Source organism: Grammomys surdaster, unplaced genomic scaffold (assembly GCF_004785775.1).
Source record: "Grammomys surdaster isolate TR1022 unplaced genomic scaffold, NIH_TR_1.0 119921, whole genome shotgun sequence".
Classification (NCBI taxonomy): domain Eukaryota; kingdom Metazoa; phylum Chordata; class Mammalia; order Rodentia; family Muridae; genus Grammomys; species Grammomys surdaster.
The window spans coordinates 1-7644 of NW_021615913.1; the positions used below are offsets into that span (position 1 = coordinate 1).

Genomic DNA, 7644 nt, shown 5'->3' on the forward strand with positions numbered 1-7644 from the left:
TAATTATACAAATTGAGTGAGTGTTTATTATGAGAAATCCCTGTGTATATATACTGAAATTTGACTATAAAAGTCTTTCTACTTCTTTCTTCTTACTGTGTCCAAACCCATAGATGGTCCCTGTCATTTAAAAAAAATACATATGTATAATGTTTAACACAAGAGTTTATACTTTAATTTTCATGGTACATAAATTTGTCTTGTTGTTTGTATTTTGGAAAGCAAAATAAATACTTTCCAACATATTAATCAATGAAATCACTAAGAATACATGCAACTCAACGGATCTTTATATAAAGCTATGCATTTGTCAATGTTTCCCCCTAATTGTAAGGTTTATTGGCTGTGTAAAAGATACTTTTTCCTATCAGGACATCCAAGTAAGAATAACATGAAAAGACAGGGATAGTACCATGGATAATATCATGACAATTTATACCGAACTTGCTGTCCTTTGAAGGAAAGGAAAACAGTTATTTGTGTTACTACATGCAGAGAAAAACAGGGAATCCTTGTATACTATTGTCAATTCCCTAAGAATAAGCTCATCTTGGCACTAAATTCTAAATAGATATTATCACCCGAGTCCCTACAAGACGGGCCAACCCTTGAAAGGTGATACATTGGTGGCCAGGCTAGCCAGGTGGTTGCAAAAGGGACTGAAACAATGAGTGGGCTTTCCCAGGTCCTGCCATGGAGGTGTAAGGAATTACTGAAAGCACTGTGCATGTGGTGACCTCATTGAGCTAGGTTACAGTAAGGTGTTCTAAGGAAGAGTCAGCCACAACAAGCCAGCTCCCTTGTTTATGCCCACATAGTGTTCTCTAAGCTCTGAATGTCAGCCCAGGATTCTGGCTTCACAGCTGTTGGACATACGATGTGGAAGCAGTCTTTATCCAAGGGCTTGTATGCCAACAATAGCAGAGGATTCCAAATAATTCTATTTATGATGATAATCGATATCAATAGTGTCTGGATCTTTCAAATATTTCTGAGTATAAAGATTCCAACAAGGTAAAGAAAGTGCTGAACGTGCATAGTTCACGTGTTCATCTGCTGAACTGTACCTCAGCACTTACTAAGCAACACTGTAGGAGATTTAGAGTTTGTTTTCTCTGCTTGATTGCCAGTATTTCACTTTCTATCACACAGACACAATTTTAACTTTCCTTGAACCCAAACACCCGTGCAATTGATACTCTTAGACATCTACAGGACCTTGGGATACAGAATTCTTCCTGATGGTCATAAGCTTCATATCAAGTCAGGTTAGGTTTCTACAAGTCCATGGCTGCAATCACAGGTTATTCATTGCAGTACCTTAAAACACACACTTTTCTCATAGGACATGGAATTCTTTTTAACTCACTTTAGGTCTACAGAAGTTCATCTTCGTAATCCCCATCTTCCACTTGGAAAACATAGGCTCCCTTTGTCATTCTACCACGTCCAGCTAGAGTGGTTTTCTGTCAGTAGTGATGGCAGAAGTCTTTGCTATTCCCTCTAGTACAATGGCAATGGGTAGAAATGTGTACGGGGAGCTCTCCTGTCTGTGGTGCAACACACAGCACAAGGTCTCTGGTAAAGCATTCAGCAGAGCATAGCACTGGGGCGCAAAGGCCTCTGGGTGAAGCAGTTTCTCAGGTATTTCACCAGGGTTCAAAGGTCTCTGAGTAAAACAGTTGGTGGGTGTTTCTGATTCTTGGCCATGGGGATCTCTGGGAGCATCTCAGCAGTTGGGTTCTGTGGGCTTTTTGCCAAGGTAAGAAGGGCTTAAGTATGAGAAAGATTAAAAATAATTATATAATGGTAATCTATAATACAAGTACCATTGCCTGGGTCTTTCAGTTGTGTATGTACCAGAACTTCCTGCCTGTGTTATAGCGGTTTAAAATCTATCTTCAGTAATTTCCCACATATACACATTGTAGTTAGGTAAGGTTCATCTGTTATTCCTGCCTCTGACTGCAACAGGCATTTTCCTGTTAACCAGGTGAAGTGAGTGCGGTCTCCTGTGTTTACAACTTCAAGTAGCCAAAGCTTTGCCCTCCTTCTTACTATTAACATTTTGGATCTCTCTAAAGTAGGTTACCTATGTTTTATAGATGTTGTTTACTGAATCATATTGCCATATCTTAAGGTCCAGCATTCCTGTTGGTTTCCACAGACTCCGTAAGTTTGTGTCCATATCTATCATCACATAGTGAGGAAATCAGCAGCATGAAATAGAAATTTGTTAACTATCATCTAAGAGCTGAGGGAAAAAAAGATAGGTAAAGGAAATGAGACATGACTGCTGCTAGGTAAGTTTGAGGAAAATATTGATTATAGAGATGCGATTCAGCGTAGCCAGAATGTGTGGCTTGTGGGAATATCTAGAAGAGCCCTGAGAATCCTGAGCTGGGCCATATCAGGAGAGGTGGAGGGAAAGAGGGGAACAAGGTGAAGTAGCCAGGAGACCAAAGGTTCAAAGTACAATTAACCACCATGTTTATATCATATTGGGAAGAGGAGACAAGCCCCCTCGGCTGTGGAAATTTAGGGTGTAGGCTGAGGCATGCCAGCCAGGAGAGACCAAATGACTGAGGGATGTAGAGAGGACCTGGCTGACAGTTTGATATTTTAAATCAGAACCTTAGTTGACGAAAAGTTGACTGGGTTATTTACCCAGGATGCTCTCAAAAACTGGGTTGCTACCACTTATTCTCAGCTATTGGTTGGCCATCCATGGTCTTTTGCCTTGTAGAGTCATTGTTTCCAAATCTGTCTGTCTTTGCATCCATTTTTCTTTCTCTTTGATTTCCCTCTGTCCTCTCTTTATCATATTCCTGTTGCAAATATTACTTCTCCCATGAACATCAATCGTTTAGTGTCTGCACTAATCTGAACTCAAGGTGATTCAGTCTTCTAAGACCTTTGTTTTGGTTAGACTGAAATGTCTCCATGGACTCCTGTTAACATCCTCAAGTTGTCCCTTCTCTAGCTAGTATTGCTGATTTGGAGAGACTATGGAAACTTTAAAATGTGAAACTTCAATTCAATGAGTTGTCCATTGGGAGATGGATTTTGGCTGTTTTTAATATGTGGTTGCCTGGGTTGGTGGGTCACTGTCAGTCCTGGTCCATTATTCTCTGAATCTCTGTCTTCTTCCCACACTCTTCATCAATGGAAAGATGTTCTGCTCAAGTAGAAAGGGCCAGCCTGTATGGAGTAAACACTGTGATAGAATGAGTCAAAATAATTGATTTCTCTCTAATTTTGTTTATGCCAGGAATTTTATTTTATCCATGCTTAAGTAAATAAGGCAAATCTAATTCCAAAGAAGACCATAATGCTAGCTTTTGGAGGTAGGGGTCTATTGTATATTAAGGAAGACATTATTTAATCCACAACAGCTTATAGCCTACTCAACAGAAAACGTTTCTTTGGAGGCTGTGGTGATAGCTCAATTGGAGCTGTGTTTTCCTCACAAGCATGGAAACCTGACACTGATTCCTTGAATCTTTAAAAACAGGAGCAATGCTATGATCTCTGCTTGTAATCTTATCACTGCACAGATGGATTCTTGCATTGATCAAGTCCTTAGAGATTAAGTCCTAGTAACATATAATGTGTCCTTGTGGAATCAATATATGGAATAAAAGTTCTTTCTTTCCCTTAGAGAAATTTAACCAAGAGTGAGTTCAGTTTTGACTTCTGTCTCTCATGCTCCCCATGTTTCCCATTCTCCTAAAAGGGCATCTGTTCTTTATTTATGGAACTGTATAGACGTATCACATGAAGAATGATGGCATTCTTTTCGAAAATCTGGAACAGAGGTTTAAAATGTGATGAAGTCACTGGCTCCAAGTGACCAAGACCAAAAGCAGTAACCCTCATATCATTGTTTATCAACCAATAACCAAATATTGAATTCAAAATATGTGAGGGATATTTAATTTTAGAAGATTATTTCCAACACTGGTACTTGTTGCTTTCAGTAGTGATACACATACTTTGTTCCAGGTCACAGTCTTGGAACAATGTACAATTTGAGATTCACACCATGTATTGGCATAGAGTATAAAAGCTGATTACATCCAAGGCAAGGAAGGTTTGCTGTTACAGTATTCTTGTAGAGCAGCTTAAACACACAGCCAGAGTTCACAGGAGAATTGTATCTTATGCTTTAAGTGATCTTTAGGTGAGTTATTACCTCTGGCTCTGAGACCCTTAAAACTTCCAGTGTTTTAGAATGTGACATTTTTTTCCATGTAGATTTCCACAGTCTCCTTGAGCTTGCAGCACAGATACTTTAACTCCATCATTGCGTCTCAGTCCCTTATTAGGATGCTAGCCCTTGTGAAGCGGAAAGGGAAAGTATGAGAAATCATTCCCCTATCTCCAGGGTTCTCCTCACAGAGCCCCATTCAGAAGCCCTTTGTCATTGGTGAGACCACATAGATCTGCTATCAGATCCCTCCCGAGTGACCCAGCATGAGCAGGGTCACCAGCAACACTCTAAAGGGAATGTCATTGTAACCTTATCCCTTGGTTGATTGAGAACTACCAAGTTGTCTAAGTATGCCCATTCACACAAGATCTCCATTCTGCTGCCCAGTGTCTTTGAGTTCCAGTGTGATTTACTGTTAATCTAATTGCACAATTTTGGTAAATGACGGAGACCAGATCTTTTGCCTCTTAAAAGCATGCATGCCCAAATGAACAAGGTTTTTTTTTTGTTTTTTTTGTTTTCAGTCTGAGGGCTTGTACTCCCTTATCTGATTCCTAGGCCTCATCAGTTTCTCTGTGGTAGTGTCTTGGCATGCTGGAAGTTCATGTCCCCTATAGATTAATAGGTCTTCCAGAAACATGTGAGTTCACCACTCTTGGCATACTGGAGTCTGGGGCTTTGACAAACTGAGTCCTGGATAGGGGTGAAGAGTCTGGATAGAATGGGCAGAGAAGGTGGTCAACTTTTGGAATGTCAATAAATAGAATAACTAAGTAATAATAATAATAATAAATAATAATAAAGGTAAAAGATACTTAAATGCTCACTGCTAATACCTGAGGGTGTCCTCTGGTCTTCATATGCAGCTGCATACATTGCAACATTAACATGCTCATGCAAAAATCTTTGAATGAATCTCAAAGACACTATGATAACTGAAAAATTATCCAGTGTAAAAACTTTTACACACTGAATTATTGTATTCTACTGTTCTTGAAAAGAGAGCTATAAGGACCTCACATTAATTTTCATCAGTGGGAGGGGCAAGTAAGGAGGGTGGGGCAATTAAGGAGGGAGGGGCCAGTGAGGAGTGACTGTAAGGAGTATCACAGGAATTATTTGGGACAATAGTATTATTCTTTCTCCTGATGACAGTGATACTCACACAATTCTATACATGTATTGATTTACAAACCTGTATATGAAAACGGCCAATTTTACTGTGTCAATTTTGAGTATTTTCTTTTGTGACATATAGTATCAGATGATAATAAGGGCCACCATGGCTGCTGGAAGAAGGACATGCCATACAAAAAGAATGTAGTGACCAACTACCAACCCATATTGGCTACTAAAAATGAGATTTTTGGGGGGATCTTCCATGTTTCATTATAGAAACAAATAGACCATCAGGACCCTGGTTAGAGAAGTGACAAATCTCTTAATGTACACCAGGGGGAATCAGAATGATCTACAATGTTCTAGAAAGGTGTTACACAGACATGGGCACTTGGTATAATTCCAACTACTATTGTATTTTGAAACTTTTTTTTTTTTTTGGTTTTTTGAGACAGGGTTTCTCTGTGTAGCCCTGGCTGTCCTGGAACTCACTCTGTAGACCAGGCTGGCCTCGAACTCAGAAATCCGCCTGCCTCTGCCTCCCAAGTGCTGGGATTAAAGGAGTACGCCACCACCGCCCAGCTGTACTTTGAAACTTTAAGCAGGCCAAACATAGTGAGAAATTCACAACAGAGTGAGTGTTGGAAGAAATGAAAGGGATGAGAGGGGGTCAGTAGGGAACACAGAGAGAAACACAAGGAATGAAAAAAAAATCTATTCATGTTCAAAGAAGAAGACACAATTCTTGAGGGAATTCCATGTTTTAGAAAGAAAGGAAACAATATCATTCAAGAGGGTAAAAGTTTTTGTTTGTTGGTTTGTTTGTTTGTTTTTGTTTTGTTTTGAGTCAGAGTTTTACTACATAGCTTTTTCCATCCTGGAACTTTTACTATGTAGACAAGTCTGGTTTGGAATTAACAGAGATCTGACTTCCAAAACAGGCATTGCAATCAAGTGTCAACACATTAATGAATGCCTTTTGACATCTGTAATTGAAGTTAAAGATTTTATTCGGAAATATTTCTCAGTAACTGTTTTGTTTGTATGCTTTATGCTTTGTTGTTTTATGCTTCGTTGTTTGCAGTATTTGCTCACTTTGCTGACTTGCCAATGGTAGCTAACACATAAACTGTTTTCTCTATGTATCATGTCTGTGAGATCACTGAGAAGGTCATGGGCAGAGGCCTAGGCTCTTGTGATATTCTACTGTGTTGTAAGAAGCTAACTGTCAGGCACCACAGAAGAACTACTGTGTGGAGAGTGGCTTGGGTGCCAGGGCCACCACATCAATATCCCAAAGCGTACAATGTGCATACTCCTTCTAGTGCAGTAATAACTATACTTTCAGGGATCATTTCTATAGTTTGTTATCACACTTACAATCTAATGTGATGATTACTGATAGTCACTTCTCTCAGAGCTGCCATTTTGAGAGCTTTAGTACCTGGAGATTAGATGGAAGTGTGCAATTTCAGGACACTCCTGTGCAGGGAGGAAGAACAAAATTTCCATTTATGTATTTATGTATGTATGTATTTATTTATTTACTTATTACTTACATCTGCATCACAGCCCTTCTCTCTTCCCAATCTGCACCTTATAAGTCAGTGATAACTCTGTACTCCAATTGTTGATGACTCCGCATGAAGACCATGGTGCAATCTGTTAAAATGACTTGGAAGGGCTAGGTCCAGTCCATGTATATTGTTTGGTCAAAAGTTCAGTGTCTGTGAGCCCTTAAGGTTTGAGGTTAGTTGAATCTGTTGGACTTTATGTAGAGTTCTTTTCCCTCCAGGTCCCCCAAACCTTCCCTCAACTCTTCTAAAGATGCACTGAGCTCTGTCTAATGGGTGGCTGTGGGTCTCTTCAACTGTTTAGTTCTGCTGATGGATAGAGCCTCTCAGAGGACAGTTTTGCTAGGTTCCTGAATGCAAGTATAAGAGAATGTTAGTTAATAGTGTCCTGGATTGGTTCTTGGGATGGATCTCAAGTTGGGCCAGTCACTGGTTGCTCATTCTCTCAGTTTCTACAACCACATTGTCCTTGCATTTCTTGTAAGCTAACAAATTTAGTGTTGAATATTTTGTGGGTATGTTGTTGTCCTTTCCCTCCACTAGTAGTCCTGACTGGCAATAGCAGGTGGCCACTTTACATTTCATATCCCACACTGCTAAGTGTCTCAGCTGGAAACTCCCTTATAGACTTCCTGGAGTCATCCCCATCACAGATCTCTGGCACATCCTAGGAATGAGACCCCAACCCCATGAACAGACTTCTGATCACATTTCCCTACCTTCTATGGTATTCACTAT

At 39.8% G+C, this 7644-nt stretch overlaps 1 pseudogene; it reads left to right on the plus strand.

The window, feature by feature from the left end:
• The first annotated feature begins 6664 nt into the window (after positions 1-6664).
• On the plus strand, positions 6665-6738 carry LOC114635929 (annotated as a pseudogene).
• The last annotated feature ends 906 nt before the right edge of the window (positions 6739-7644 follow it).